This window comes from Acinonyx jubatus, chromosome A3 (assembly GCF_027475565.1).
Source record: "Acinonyx jubatus isolate Ajub_Pintada_27869175 chromosome A3, VMU_Ajub_asm_v1.0, whole genome shotgun sequence".
Lineage (NCBI taxonomy): Eukaryota > Metazoa > Chordata > Mammalia > Carnivora > Felidae > Acinonyx > Acinonyx jubatus.
The window spans coordinates 1,492,784-1,508,819 of NC_069388.1; positions in this window are offsets into that span (position 1 = coordinate 1,492,784).

The window sequence follows — 16,036 nt, forward strand, 5'->3', positions numbered from 1 at the left end:
GAGCCAGCCTAGGAGCTTAAAAAATCATAAAAGTCAACTTAGCACAAATATTAGGACAAGGGATTTGCTTAAAACCGTGGAGGAAATGTCACTCGGAAGGCCTCGTTCTACAAAGAGGGCGGCAGGCCCTCCTGGGGGGGCTCCCTGGCGGCCGGCTTGGAACCACTCTTCTGCGTACTGACAGCCCGGACGGCACGGAGGCCGGAACCTTCCAACTGGTTCGGCCCATTCTCTCTGACTTCCCCTGACGTGAACACTTCCTAAACAGCTGGGACCCTTTAAAGAAAGCGTTGGCAAGGTGCGGGGAGGGCCGATCCTGGGTCCGGCTGTGTCTGTGGGTGACCTGGCCGTGCCCTTGGCAGGTGCCCGGCCCCCAGGCTGACAGGCTGAAGCCTGGTACTTGGCTGGCTTTGGGGGAGCGGGGGCCTGTTGCCCTGCCCCCATGCCCCAGATGCTGCGTGTCGGGGGGGGGCGGGAATCGGCTGTCCCCTGTGCACTGAGGCCCCTGAGCCACCCGCCCCACAGCTGTGGGGGAAGTGGGGGCTACTCACCCATCTCAGGAGTGAAGGTCCTGGTTGGGGAATAGGAGTGTTTTTTCTGGCTACAGGAATTTGGTCCCTGGGTCACCGGCGCCGTGGGGCCCCTTCTGCTTTGCAGGTGTGCCTCTCTCTCCCCTGGGCCCCGTCTGCCGTTGGACAGCTCTTGGTGGCAAGAGCTGGGGCTAAATTAAAAATAAAAAAAGTTGGGGCGCCTGGGTGGCTCAGTCGGTTAAGTGTCCGACTTCAGCTCAGGTCGCGATCTCATGGTCTGTCAGTTCGAGGCCCGCGTCGGGCTCTGGGCTGATGGCTTGGAGCCTGGAGCCTGCTTCCGATTCTGTGTCTCCCTCTCTCTCTGCCCCTCCCCGTTCATGCTCTGTCTCTCTCTGTCTCAAAAATAAAATAAACGTTTAAAAAAAAATTTTTTTTTTTAAAAGTTAACAGCAGTACCGTGTCGGTATATCATGATGTTTCCTGCGGGGGGCGGGGGGAGAACGTTCCTTTGGAGACACCGAGGAAACGTAATGTGCGTGTGTGAGTGTTCACTGTAGATCTTCTCATCCGCGGCATGGAAATTGCATATGTTCCAGAACGTACAGCATTCCAAGGAAAATTGTAAAAATAGGGCAACACACGTGCAAGTGTGAGCGAGGTGTGAGCGCGATCCGGCGGAGGGGCCGGGGAGCCTCCCTCCGCCCGGGCGCCCGTGTGCTCACGGCACATCCCGGCTGCGGGCGCGTCCTGGCCGTCCGGCCCCTGGCCCCTGGAGCTTCACCGCCTGGCCCTCGCCCCTCCCGTCCTCCTGGTGACTCACCCACCCCTCACGGGGTCTGTGTGCACGTGTGTGCGCGTGCACATGCCCACGTGTGTCGGGCACCCGGGCACGGGGGCTCAGAGGGTCTCCACCGGCCAGCCCACCTTCTGCCCCTGCCCTGAGGCCCCCTGGGCTGGGCGTGTGGTCGTAGAGACAGCGGAGCCCAGAGCAAGAGCCAGGAGGGCCCCGGAGGGGGCTGTGTGCGTCCAGGTGACCCCTTCCCGGAAGCCACTGCTTGGGCTCGTGACTGGGCTGCACCTTTCTGGTGAACGTGCATTAGAGCCACTGAGGACGCCTTCACAAAAGGGTGCTGCGTGGGCTCTGGCCGCCCCCCCCCCCCCCCGCCCCTGGGCTCCCTGGGGACAAATGCTGCAAAGAGACTTCGTTCCCACCGACCGGAGGCCCTCTCCGTAGGGCTTCCCCTGCATTCACCGTCCAGTTTGCCACCTGTCCAGCACTTACTGAGTGTGGTCAGCGCCCGACGACAGGAGGCCACTTTCCCAGAGCTCACGGCACACTGTGTGCACAGCGCCAAGTGCACAAGTGTTTTCCGGTGGAGGGTGATGGGAGTAACGGGAGGAGGGCCGGGGGGCCTGGCTGGCGGGGGGACACGGGTGGTCTGGAAAGAGCTCCGCGGCCAGAGGTGAGGAAGGAGAGGCGAGGCCGCAGGGGCGCAGCGGGTGTAGGTATGGGGGTTTATTCCCCGTGCGCTGCAGGCTCCGTGCAGAGATATGCACAGACGGCTGAGCTCGTGGCTGCAGGTCAGGGGTTGGTTCCCTCAGGACTGTCGCCCCACATCTTCACAGGCGTCACCCCGCACAGCAGCCAGCCTAACCGGAGATTCGTCAAGCAGAGCCACCGCCGAGAAGGGCAGGTGGGGAGCCCCGGAGGCCCTGCGCCAGCCAGCGGGAGCCCCGTTTGGGACACTGAAGGCTTCTCCAAGGAGACGCGCAAGGAAGCTGGTGATTTGCAGGAAGGGGCCCGTTGGCTCACCTCCTAGGAGATGAGAAAGTCTGACTTCCAAGGCCTGTCAGTGCCGCGCGGTTGTCTACGAGTGTCCCGGGGGGCTCCCCATGGCTTCACCGCGGGCCCCAGAGGGTGCTGGTTACACTTGCCTTGGAAGCTGCAGTCCAGCGTCTCTGGCCCAGGTTTGGAGCTGATGGGGTGACACTCCCACCGGAGGTCGCTGCCGCCCTCCCCTCCCCCTCCAGGTCATGCTGGAAGGAGGGTCCCTAATTTGCTCTGGGCAAAGACACACACACACACACACACACACACACACGTGCATGCACACGCACGTGCACACACACAGCACATCTGACACAGAAGGACCAACTTCCACCTGCTCAGTGTGCAGAGAGGCGGGGTGCTGTCACCTCATCCCAGGAGCCTGGGTTTTTATGCCTCTTATAAATTTGCTGATTTGCGGTTGAATTTCCCAGGCACGCCTGGGAACGTAGCAGGCAATTTAAAGCCGAAAGGATCCCTTTCGGCTAATGTGAGGCTTCCATTTATTGTTGGGAGGAAGGGGGACGGGGATTCGTAGATTCCATAGTGCACTGGCTCTCTGACGGCGGGGTGCGGGGACCCCTCCCTGTGCCCCCCCCCCCCCCCGGCCCCAGGCACCTCCCTCGGCTTTGCCAGGCAGGCGGCACCAGGCCGGGCTGGGCAGCTAGGTTCCCACCTCTCTTTCCTCCGCCTTCCTGTCTTCCCTCCTCCTTGGCGGGGAGGATGGAGTTTTGCATAAACATGATGCTCCCGCTTCCAGCTTTCTCTGCGGATCCGAAGCACACGCTCCCTTTGTCTGTAATCAGGAATTCTAGTTGCCTAGAAATATTTAAATAGAACACTCTCTCATCTTCCAGTGACTTCATACAAGTTCCAGAAATAAAACCTGAACGGGAGCCTTCTTTGTCATTCCTGCCTCGAAGCTCCGATGGCCCGTTCAAGGCAACACCCTTTCCAAATGCAGCCAGGTGCCCCGGGGGGGGGGGGGGGGGGCAGGCAAGTGAACTCCAGAGCCTAGAGCCTAGGGTGGAGGAGGGGTCCCACAGAAGCTCACAGCAGGCCGGGCAGCCCGTGGGTTCCGGTGCGGCCCCCACGGCAAGTTGGGGACCCCAGACAGCCGCGGCCACCGGGTCATCGGCAGGTATCCCTGCGTCCCTCTGCCCTCCACCCTGAGTCTCCCGGCTCTGCAGGCAGACATGCCGTGGGCATGCGCTCTGGCCGCGGGCGTGCAGAGAAAGGCCCACTCCAGGTAAGGCCTCTTCTGGCTTCTAGGTCCTGGCACGCGCTCGTGGCTGTGGGACCCCAGGTTGGAAGCTGTGGGGGAGATGCCCAGTAGCAAGAGAGAGGGTGCTGGAACCCCTCTTCCTTGCGACCCCCCCCTCCCTGGGATCTCCCCGCCCCCCTCCGTCCATGAGACCCCCTCCCACCTCGCTGGGGGAGGGGAGCATTAGCACGCGGGACGAAACGCGTTCCCGGGGAAATGATCAACGAAAACACGCTCCGATCATGCGTGCCTCACAGACGGACAGGATCTGCTGAGATCGTAAGTACACGCTCACACTCCTATGAACCGCACGCTCACGCAGCCCTGCACGCACACGTGTGCACACGCGCTCACACACACTCGGACGTGTGCGCACACGCACGGCACTGCTTTCGTCACGACAGCACGACTCTGCAGGATTCTCTGTGCCTGCTGTTCCCAGTGCTTTTCCCGCCTGAACCTGCTCGCTCCCGGCACACACGGCCGCGTCGCACGCGGGCTCCCATGCACAGTGAGCGTGACGACTGCGAGGCGCGGTGGCTTACTCGCCTTCCAAGGCCGCTCGATGGTGCTGAGCAAATCGTCTGGCCAGTGACATCCTTCGCGGCCCAGAAGCTCCGAGTCTGGCTTCTGTCATCTTGTTCCAAACAGCGCTCCTGCGTGGCAGCCTGGGCCTCTGGATGGGAAATCTGTTGCTCCTTTGTTAGCCCTCACAACGGGCCAAACAGCGCTGCTCTGCCGTGGACAGCTGGCGCCGACCCCACGGGGGACATGTGCTGGCCTGGCTCGCCCAGACCCCTGGCTCCCCCAGGCTGGCCCTGCCCTCTCCCGCCCCCAGGAAACCAGAGACCCCATTCCCACGGCCCCGGGGGCGCAAGGTGGACCCTCAGACCCCTCCCCACTTGCTGGGAAAGGCAGTCACTCTTGGTTGCGGTCGCCAAACTGCTTCCGGGGACGCTGCTCTGAGCCTTGAGTCCCGGGGCGCCTGGAGCCTGCCCACCCCCTAACCCCCCCACCCCCTGCCCCCCCAGTCTGCTCTCAGTCTGGTTCCACTGGGCTTTCCGGCACCTGCAGTCGAGCACTTCAGATGTCACTTGCGGGTTCTGGTGCCCCTCGACCCCCCAGCCCTTTCTGCGTGAAGTGGGGGGAGGGCAGGGCGGCCGCCAGGCAGGCCCGCGGTTTCACGCACCCGGTCGGGAAATGAGGACAGAGGCACGCACCAACGGACTCCCGCCTTCTCTGGAAATTTCAAGGCTTGATGATGAAGACATTAGCTCCCGAGACACTTCGGTCTGCCGGGAGCGGAGTGGGGATAATTTGCTTCTTCCTGTGACAGCTGACGATTAGCTTCATAGCAGCACGTCACCGTCTCCGACTGACTTGCCTGCACAGCCGGGTCACTCGAGAAAAACACACTTCTGAGAAAATACAGTTGGAGGCTCCCAGTGCTATGTCCTCCCCAGTTCACCAGCAGCTCTGCCCTCGGCGTCCACCTGAGCCCCCGAGCAGCCCGGTCCCGGTCTCTCCCGGGGCCACAGGGAGCCGTCCTCCCCGCGGGGCCCTGTCCTCCCCAGGCCTGCGGGGCGCCGTCCTCCCGGGGCCCATCCTCTGCGACCTGGTGGCACCGGGCGGCCAGCCCCCCCACCCCCCGCGGTCTCCCCTCAGTAAGCTAAGGGGAGTCACCCCGAGGCCAACAGTCCACCCCCTTCCTGACCCGCCCGCACACTGACAAGGAATATCTGACTTTGTCGGAAAATGCTAATAAAGGAATTTGGGGGAAGAGGGCAAGCCAGGGCACGAAGCGCGTTGCAGGTCAGGGAGGCCGGCGAGGGGCACCGTCCTCGCGTTTCTACACACTTAGCAGAACCACGTCTGGGGTCGAATAAAACTATTGAAGGGCAGTCCTCTCTGCCCGCTGTTGAGTCGTGGAGCCGGGAGCTGGGCGGGCGCCTCCTTTCCGCTCAGGAGTCCACGGAGGCGTCTCCTGCCTGAACGAAGGCTGTGGAAGGAGAGGTGAGCCCCGAGTAATGACGCGGAGTCACAGGGGCAGGGAGGCAGCGCAGGGGCCTCTGGGCCGCGAGCCGGGGCACGTTTGCAGCGGACCCGCTGCCCCTGCTCCCTTCTCGTCGGGGTTCCTGCTGCTCCTGCAAAGCCTTCCCCAGGCAGAGGAGGGGACAGAGTCAGGTGGCCTGGGGGCCATTCCTGCCTTGCCCGCAGGTCGCAGCCTCTCCTGAGCTCCGTGTCACCCTGTGGGAAAACAGAGCGGGACGTGGGGGGAACTGATGAGATCTGAGGGTGCCGGGGAGATGCCTGGGTCCCCCCCCCCCCGAGACAGACATGAGGCGGGAGCACACGCAGGGAGTATGGGGGCAGGACACCAGGAAGCAGGGCTGGGGGCAGATGGGGCAGGTGAGGCACACGTGACACCTGCTTTGCCCAGGGCGCCCGTGGAAACGTCCCCTGAGCCCCACACCGGTGAGGCGTCGGCTCCACGGTCACCAGGGGCCTTCCTTCAGCTCCACCCCTCCCTTGGCCACAGGGTCCCCCCGCCTGGCATGCACGGTGCCATCACCTGAGCAGCGAGGGCCAGAGCGGTGGACACAGGTGTGGGGGCATCAATGTGCGGGCCACCTCTGTTTGGAACACAATAGGGGTTCCCGAGCCGGGCCAGCGTCCACTCCCCTTCATCAGCCTGAGACTTTCCAAGGTTTTCTAGGACTTTCTGGAAAGTCCTGGGGGGTCTAAGACCAGCAGGAAGTCTTTGGAAAGGACTGGGCCCCATAGGAGGGGAAGGTGTGGGATGGAGACACTTTCGAGAGTGACCGCTGAGCTCAGGTGGGGGAGGGTTAGGGTCCCTCCCTGACCGTCTGCTGTCCACCTCAGGAGGCCCTGAGCGTCTGCCTGTCTGTCCGCGTGGCTGGTGTCCTCTGTGCCCAGGATGGCGTCTGCCCTGTTCCGGCTTCTCCATGAACCCTCCTGTGACGTGACAATGAAAGGAAAAGGAAGACACCGTGTGTGCGTCCCGCCCGTCCCCACACGTCCCTTCGGGCCCCGGCTGCCCCCACACGTCCCTTCGGCAGGCGCGAGTCAAGGCCAGTCCACGGTTCCGGGAGGGAGAGGTGACAGTTGATTCTTTGACGACCAGGCTCTGTCCCTGCGGGAAGGGCGGGGGCCTCCAGCCTGCCCGGACTGGACCTCGAGGACTGTCTTGCAAGAGGGAAGGACAGCGGGGTCTGAATGGGAAACAAACTTCGGTGATTCTGATTTTCCAAACTTCTGGACAGATGGGTTTCATGCTGAGATGTGTGCCCACGGGGCTTTCTCAGGAAACGATAACCCGCCTGCTCCGCCAGCCCGGCACCCCGAGACGCCGGAGGCTTCTCCGCTCCGCTGGGCACTCTGGCTTGCAGGTCCTCCGGGGGCAGGTGGCTGAGGCCCGGCCCTGCCCCTGGGGCGTGGAGTCTGCCTAGAGAGGTTGCCCCTACCCTGGGTCCCGAGGGAGGGTCTGCCCGTGGGTCCGGGGCCGCCCCCCGCCCGCCCGCGCCTGGCTCACAGTGTGGGTGGTGGAGGGCCGCCGTCTCCAGTCTGGGCCCTGGGCCGTCTCCACACACCCCCCTCCGCCCCCGCCTGCCGCCTCCTCCCCAGGTGTCGGCTCAAACTCACGTTCTCCACGGGCCCCCCGACGCCCACGGTGGCCCCCTCCGCAGCCCCCCCCCTCGGTAGGCGTCAGCACGTACCCGGTGTGGCGGGGGCCTCGCTGCGTTGCCCGCGGCTCTGTGCTCAGCGGCAGCCTGGCCCTCAGCCATCCTTCTGAGCACCGGGAGGCTGAGCCCGAGGCCGGCCCCAATTAGGGGGGAGAATGAAGACTTTTGTCTTCAGAGGTTCCTAGCTCGCTTTGGGGGCTTTTCTTACAGCTGGCACCCTTTCCACCTGCCCCTCCTCTGTGGCCGCATGTACCCTGCCACCCTCTGCCCTCCCCCACGTCATCCAAATCTGCTGGTGAAATAGCCGATACTAATTCAGACTGAAAGGTAAATGACTGCTAAGTCTTTTGGTGGCCCTTTCCTTTATATCTTAGAATAGGATTTTCAGGTTTATTTATTTTTTATAATAATATTATTTTTTAATTTGGGGGGGAGGGGGAGGGGGAGAGAGAACCTTAAACAGGCTCAGCGTGCAGCCCAGCTTGGGGCTCAACCCCATGATCGTTGCCGCGATCGTGACCTGAGCCAAAATCAAGAGTCAGACGCTCAGGGGGCCTGCGGGGGGCTCCGTCGGTGGAGCGTCCGGCTTCAGCTCAGGTCATGATGTTGCAGTTTGTGGGTTCGAGCCCTGCGTCGGGCTCTGTGCTGACAGTTCGGGGCCTGGAGCCTGCTTCGGATTCTGCGTCTCCCTCTCTCTCTGCTCCTCCCCTGCTTATGCTCTTTCTCTGTCTGTCAAAAATAAATAAAACGTTAAAAACAAAATTAAAAACGAGAAGAGCCAGACGCTCAACCGACTGAGCCACCCGTGGACTTTACGCCAAGAAATCCCGGGTCTGTGGCCGGTCCTGCCTGGGTGTTGGGAGGTGGGCCCGGGTCAGAGCTGCCTGGGGCTCAGCAGTGGGAGCCGCTCCCCAGGTGGTGGACACATCTTCCACCTCCCTCCCCACCTCCAGCTGAGATCCTCATTCTGAAGCCGTGGAACAGGACGTTCAGTCACAACTGGGGACATCAGAAGAGTGACAAACCGTGCGTCTCTCAGTCGACTGTTGTCCTTGGTAAACAGGGAGGCGTCTGCCGCATTTCTCAGCTGCGAGGAGAGAAAAGGCTTGTTTAATCTGGTGCTTGGAGATAACAAGTCGAGAGCTATTTAGACGTCACCTGTCATCCTGAGCCCGGGAGGCTCCTCTTGGGGCTGGATTCACACGGAGACACTCGGCATTTTCCAGAAGTAGCCCCTGTCCCCAAACACAAAGGTGGCTCTGCCAGATGCGTGTGGCCAAGACACCTGGGCATATGGCCCCGGGGGGCTCTCCGAACCGAGGCGCCCACCCCACCCTGAAGGGCCCCATCCCCTACGCAGCTCTGGTCTTAATTCAGTAGTTGTTGCTCATGGCGTGTGTACTGTTGTCAGAGATCAGAGGTGGCCAGGAAGGGGACAACTCAGCTGCCTGCTTATGAGCCCTGCAACTGCAGCCTGGGGCAGAGGAAAGGAGCTGGGACAAGTGGGGCAGGGGAAGGAGCGGGGGAAGAAGGGAGAAGAGGAGGACGGGAGGGGGGAGGGAGGAGGGGAGGCGGGGGAGGGGTGGAGAGAAGGGGGAGGAGGGAGGAGGACGAGGAAGAGGGGAAGGGGAGGGTGGGGGAGGGGTGGAGGAGAGGAAGGAGGAGGAGGAGGGGTGGAGGGGAGGGGCATCTTGGAGGAAGAAGCCCGGAAGACCCTCCTCACCAAGATATACACTCCATGCGGTATTTCCTTGTGATCAGACAGGCGTCCCCCAAGCTTCATTATACAACCCTAATTTTATATACATATGTATTTAAATGTTTATTTGGGGTGGGGGGAGAGAGAGAGAGAGAGAGAGAGAGACAGCGCAAGCAGGGGAGGGGCAGAGAGAGAGGGAGGGAGAGAATCCCCAGCGGGCCCCCCACTGCCCACGCAGAGCCCAACACGGGGCTCAAATTCACAAACTGAGCCCGAGACCTGAGCTGAGATCGGGAGTCAGACGTTTAACCGACTGAGCCCCCCAGCGCCTCTAACCTTCATTTTTATTTTATTTTATTTTATTTTATGTTATTTTATTTTATTTATTTTTTTTTAAATTCTTTTTTCAACGTTTATTTATTTTTGGGACAGAGAGAGACAGAGCATGAACGGGGGAGGGGCAGAGAGAGAGGGAGACACAGAATCGGAAACAGGCTCCAGGTCTGAGCCATCAGCCCAGAGCCTGACGCGGGGCTCGAACCCACGGACCGCGAGATCGCGACCTGGCTGAAGTCGGACGCTTAACCGACTGCGCCACCCAGGCGCCCCAGCCTAACCTTCATTTTAAACGACGCCCCTGGTGCTTCTCAGGACAAGGACTCCGCCGTCCGCGGCCATGACCATCCTTATCTGGCCCTTCTGGGCCCGGGGCGCTGCAAGAACGCGTTTATTTCCTGAGGGGCGGACCGTTCGGCCGGGCCGGGTGCTGGATGGTCAGCGAGCCGGCCACTCGCCCTGGTGGGCCGGGTGCAGGCCCAGGCAGCAGGAACCCACGGTCTGCCCTTGAACACGTCCTGGCCGGGGCGCCCGCCCGCCCGCCGCTCCAAGTGCAGCTTTGACACCCCCCCCCCCCCCTCCCGCCAACAGCCGCTGGCCTCCACTGGCGGGAGCGTGTGCACAGCAGCAGCGACCCTGGATTCACGCTGGGCGTGCCGTGTGTGTTGTCGGACTCTCCCCACCAAGTGAGCTAGACGGAGGGATGCGCTAAGAAAAGAAAGAAGACAGAATTCGCCCACAGGGCCGCCCTGTAAGGTCCTGCGTGCCGTGGACCCACGCGGTTCACATCCGTGTTGCTCGAGGGTGGACGGCACCCGCAAGGTGCTCCCAGGTCCACTGCCCCTGAGTTCACGCTCTCTCCCCTTCAGACCAAACGAGAGACGCCCCACGGGTGAGGCCACCGCGGGCAGCGCAAAGGGACAGTGTGCGGAGGTGCCCCCACGAGCCGTCTCTGGGGAGCCAGGGTAGCTGGGGGGGGGGCGGAGGGGCAGAGCGGCCGGGTCCTCCCCCCTTCCGGTCCCACCGGCTCCACCCGCCCCTCCCGTCCCTCCATCATCACTATCCGTGTTGCTAGGACAGAAGAGGGGAGCCACCGGCCCATGTGCCCTAGCCTGACTGCCCGCTGGCTCCGGACGGGGCTGCGGGGCCCGCAGTGGCTCACATGTGCTGCTCTGAGCCTCCCCGGGAAGGTGGCAAATACAGACACAGACACAGACCAGTCTTCATTACTGTGGGTGTTGTGACGGTGCCAGGGCCCAGACGGGGCCAGCAGAGGACGGGACTGGGGACCTCCAGGCTCCGGATGAGTGACTTCCGGGGGCGGCGATGGCCCCCGCGTTGCTCCCGTGCACGTGAGTGACTCCTGGGGGGGAGGTCCTGGGGGGTCCTGGGGACGGCCCCGCACGACGTGCATTACCGATCACGCTGTGAATTAAACACAGAACGTAATTACCGCGGAGCAGCCCTTAGAGGACAGAGGATCATACACAGAACAGGCGTCACACGGTCATCCGATGTGCGTTTCTAACGTGCTGCCGATTAAGATAAATCTGAGCATAAATGACCAGAGTAATTGCTCTCTATACCTCGTCTCTGTGCCCCAGGGAGCGGCCAGCACGGCCACTGGCCTCCGACCAGATCAGAAAGGGGCCACCTGGGGTCCTGGAGCCACCAGGGGTGACCGGGCATCTTTGGAGCTCCACCCAGACGGATCAGCTCTTCCTCGCCTCACCCCGGGAGGCGGGTCCCCATCCGGGCCCCATTTGCAGATGGGAACACTGAGGCAGAGGGGCCAACATTCCTCGCTCAAGGTCAAACCACCTGTGAGTGCCAGAGCAGGGATCAGAACCCCGCCCCAGGGTCAGCACTTTAGAAGTGAACGTGTGTATGTGCGTGCAGGGGCACGGCCATGCGTGCACACGGACATGTGAGCACACGTATGCCCCCGATTTGAGTCCATACCCTTGGTTGCTTCCCACCCTCCCCCAAGGGGTGGCCCTCCCCAGGCTGCACGTCGGGAATTTGGGGAGGGCTGGGTGGGCGTGGTGCTCAGGACCCAGCAGCCCCCCCACTTCGGAGGGAGGTGTCCCGTGGGAGGTCCTCGCACTGGTGCTGCGGGCGGCCTGTCCCCGGCCCAGGCCTCTGGCCAATGCGGCTGACGGTGGGGGCGTCCCCCGGGGATCCAGCCCCGGCCACGGTGGCCCCGTTCCCCTGGGGCCTCTGTCCTGCCTTTTCTCTCCCATCTTGTGTCCACACACTTACCTCGTGTCCACACAGTTACCTCGTGTTAACCGTAGAAGTTTCCATCGGGACTCGGACGGCCCGCGTGGCAGGACACCAGGCGGCTTCCGCATTCCCAGTGCTGCGTGTGGCCGCTTCCATCGGGGGCGTCTCGGAACCGACATCTGATAATTGTGCCCGGCCCTCCCTGCACGGGGGCGGGGGCGTGCCCTGGACCAGGACCCCCCTCAGGGCCCAGGGCTGAAATCCTGCCAGAGTGACAGACTTCGCCCCCAGCTCTGGGGGCCGTGTGGCCGTCCCAGTAAGGACCCGCTTCGTTAGCAGACCTCCCTCTTGTCACGCCCTCACGTGCTGGGCAGGGTGGGGGCTCCGGGGTCCCCTCTCATGAGGACAGTAATCCCGTGATGAGCCCCCCGCCACTCCACGGGGGCCAGGCCCTCAGCATGAGAACATTCAATTCATGACACTTGTCTCTGCCAGTGTGCCGCCGTGGGGCCGGTCGGATCCTCAGTCTTCCCATCTGTAAAATGGGCAATTCCACCCCCCTGCAGATGGGGAGACGCGGCTCTGGGCACAGGGGCCACCCTCCCCACGGTCCCCCCATCTTCCCTCGCCTCCATGTCCACTGGGAGCTTTGAGGCCACACGGCTCCGGCAGGATGCAGTGGGTCCAGGAGACACGGTTCATGCTGTGGGGTGTGAGCGTGTGGACTCAACTGACCCCCTGACACACTCTGCCCCAATTCCTTCTTTGGGTTCTTGGTCCAGATGCCGAAGCCAGGCTGCCATCTTGGAACACTGGGGTGGGAAGGGGTGGGAGGGGGTGAGAAGGGATGGAAGGGGTGGGAAGAGTGAGAAGGGATGGAAAGGGTGGGAAGGGGTGAGAGGGGGGTGGGAGGGGGTGAGAAGGGGGTGGGAGGGGGTGGGAGGGGGTGGGAGGGGGGTGAGAAGGGATGGAAAGTGTGGGAGGGGGTGGGAAGGGGTGGGAGGGGGTGGGAGGGGGTGGGAGGGGGTGGGAGGAGGTGGGAGGGGGTGGGAGGGGGTGGGAGGGGGTGGGAGGAGGTGGGAGGGGGTGAGAAGGGTTGGAAGGGGTGGGAAGGGGTGAGAGCAGGTGGGAGGGGGTGGGAGGGGGTGAGAAGGGATGGAAGGGGTGGGAAGAGTGAGAAGGGATGGAAAGGGTGGGAAGGGGTGAGAGGGGGTGGGAGGGGGGTGGGAGGGGGTGGGAGGGGTGGGGAGGGGGTGGGAAGGGTGTGGTGAGGGGGTGGAGGGAGGTGGGGTGGGAGGTGGGCGTGGGAGGGTTGGGAGGGGGTGGTGGGAAGGGGTGGTAAGGGGGTGGGAGGGTGGTGGGCCACAAAGTCAGGCCCTGGCAGCCCCTCGCCCAGGAGCCTGCACAGAGGAACCGTGCTCCTCTCTGATGGAAGCTGCTGTCCCTCGCGGGCAGTGAGACCTCTTCCTGGGGCTCACCCGGGACCTGCCCCTCCAGCCTCTCGTCACCACCTGGCCCACAGGCCGGACCACCGCGGGATCTCCAGTGTGATTCCACCAGCCTCACCTCCAGCCCGAAGGCCCGTCTCCTGTTTGGTGGGAGGGGCCTGCTCGGCCCCGGGCACTCTGCCCCCCAGACCTGCCTCTGCTAGTTGACTGCTTGACACTCCGTGTCCCCGGATGCCCTTGCCCGGCCGGCCTGGGCCAGAGGTCATCCGGGTGAGCCTGGCGGACCGCATCCTGGGGACCCCACGGGCCGGGGGCGCAGCAGGGCAGACCGGTGTGGATGCGGCTGTCAAGACGTGCTTATGGGGTGCGCGTGTGCGCGGAGGATGCTGTGTCCCCGCGACGGCCACAGCACGGCTCGCGGTCAGAGCCCTGCTGGAGGCCATTACCCCGATCCCAGCATCGAAGTGAGCAAAACTGTAGTTCAGCCTGGAAAGGGCGGGGAGAAGCCAGGGACCTTTGTTTCTTCTGTAAGGAATGTGACCGACGCAGCGGGGCCCGTCCACACGGCGGACTGTCATTTGACCTTAGACAGGATTCGGGATACGGCCTGGACGGCACCTGGCGAGCACAGCAGGCGTGGAAGACGCCATCGGTGCGGTCCCGCCCACAGCAAATGCTCCGAGGAGGCAAACAGGGAGGAGAGTGGATTCGTGGCTGCAGGGGTGGGGGGGGGAGCTGGGGGGCGCAGGCCAAGGGGGGTCTCCGCGAGGAGAACGTTCCAGCCGGCCTTGGCGATGCTGGTCCAATCCTGTGAACAGACCAAGACCCACTGAGTTTTCCTTTATTTTTTTACGTTTATTTATTTATTTTCAGAGAGAGGAAGAGAGGGAGGGTCAGAGAGACAGAGAGAGAACCCCCAGCAGACTCCGTGCTCAGTGCAGAGCCCGACAAGGGGCTCGATCCCATGACCCTGGGATCGTGACCTGAGCCGAAATCAAGAGTTGGACGCTTAACCTACTGAGCCACCCGGGCGCCCCTAGTTTACTTTAAGTGGGTGATTCGCATTTCAATAAAGCTGCTTAGAAAAAGGCATGAGCTTAAGTGAGCGCCACCCCAGCTTGGACCCTCTTCAAGGGCAAAGACAGGGTGGAGGGAATCCAGAGGTACCAGCGTCCGCCAGGATGAAGGGGGTTTGAGGGCCTCCTCCTCCGGGGAGAGGGCATTGGCGCACCTAAGAGGGTCCCAGCGCCCCTGCCAGGCTGTGTGTCCCCGGGCCCGCTGCCCTCCCGCCCGGCCTGGGTTTGCCGTGGGGACCTCTCAGGCAGTGTCTCCCCCATTCCCCGCCACTCAGCACAGGGCCTGGCATACAGTAGGTGCCCCGTCAATTCTCGAACGTGGTCCAGAAGGCCAGGGAGGCCGTTTCCTGCTCACCACGTAAACCTTGGCCAACGGAAGCAGCCGGGTCAGGATTCAAGCGTGGGGAGTGGAAGGAAAGGCCCATCCGGGACGTGGGCCCACGTGGGCCGGCTGGTGAGACTGGTGTCCAGGACACCTGTGAGCTGCCCCCAGGGCCCCCCCGGGCCGTAGTTGTGGACTCTCTGGGCTCCACCTGGGAGGGACTGCATCAGATCTGGATACCCAGGGAGAAAGCCCAGTGGGGGGGGGGGGGGGTGTCTCCCTTTGTGTCCCCTCTCACACACATGCACACCCTTCCCGAGCTACCTGCTGAATCCGGCCGTCCCCATCTGAATCCTGGTGCTGCGGGTCACTCAGGAAAGTGGGACCCTGGGTGGAGGGCTCAGGCCCACCCAGCTGGCGCTGGGCCCCCGAGGGAGGGGACTCTTGGGGCACAACGGGGGTCACTGGCGAGGCGGGTGGCGAGAGGCCAACCGGGAGGGCGCAGGGCCAACGGAGCGCTTGTCCCTGGGGCAGCCCAACACTGGCTTTGGGGCGTGAACTCACAAAAACCCACACGAAGGGGGTGTACAAACATCAAACTCTGCACCTTCGTAGAAAGAAAACACATTGGCCAGAGAAGCTTGCTTTAAATATCAAAATATATTTATTTACACATAATTTTGACTGAGGACACCCGCGAACATTCCATGGGAGTCCCAGTGTCCTCCAGGAAGAGTTCACGAATGTCCGCTGAGCCGGCCGCTATGCCCACCACACGAGCAGGTAAAAGACAAATTCTATAAATAAGGTTCTGCAAAATATTGGTCCATAAATATCTGCTTTTGCGACGCGTCCCGTCCCGCTGCAGCTCTGAGGACGGGAGGGGGCAGCAGGGACCGTGCCCCTGGGGACGGCTGCCCGCCCAGCTGCCCCGCATCAGAAGAGACACAGGAAGTCGGGGCCAGGCTGGTCCCCAGATGCGCCGAATGAGGCCCGTTCGGGAGCACGGCCGGTGACACGCCCCGGCGGGGGTCAGGGCTTTGTAATTCCCACCCCGCGGTGTCGATGGTGTCACGATGAACAGGAGCGGCACGAGCCCCGTGTGCGCGCCACAGGCAGTGACGGGTGCTTCTCCAGTCTCCAGGACAGAATGGTGACTTCCGAACCCCCCAGCGGCTGCCAGCTTCACACCGGCCGGCAGGTGGTCCTGGACTTTCTGTAACAGTGCAGCTCAGATCGCATAGAGAGGCTGAAAATCACAGCTGTCGACGCGTCCGGGGTTCTCGAGGCCCCCGGGCAAAATCCAGTGCCTCGCGGCTCTGTCCGTTCATGGACTGTGAGAAGGGCTGGGCTGCGGGGCCTCGGTCTTCCTGAGCCAGAGGGACCGTCACACTCTCCCCCGGGGCTAGCGGGGAGGCGCGCCGTGTCCCCCCATGCCTTGCGTTCTTCCTCTTCGGCGTCTCTGAGACTTGGACGTGCGGCCCCCACCAGCTTAGTACCCTCAGGATCCTAGGAGAGATTTTTGGATACCCGTCCTCAGCCCTGGGGTATCAATCGGCGAGGGGTCAGCCCTTCTGGGGAGAAATCAGACAGTGCTTGCTGG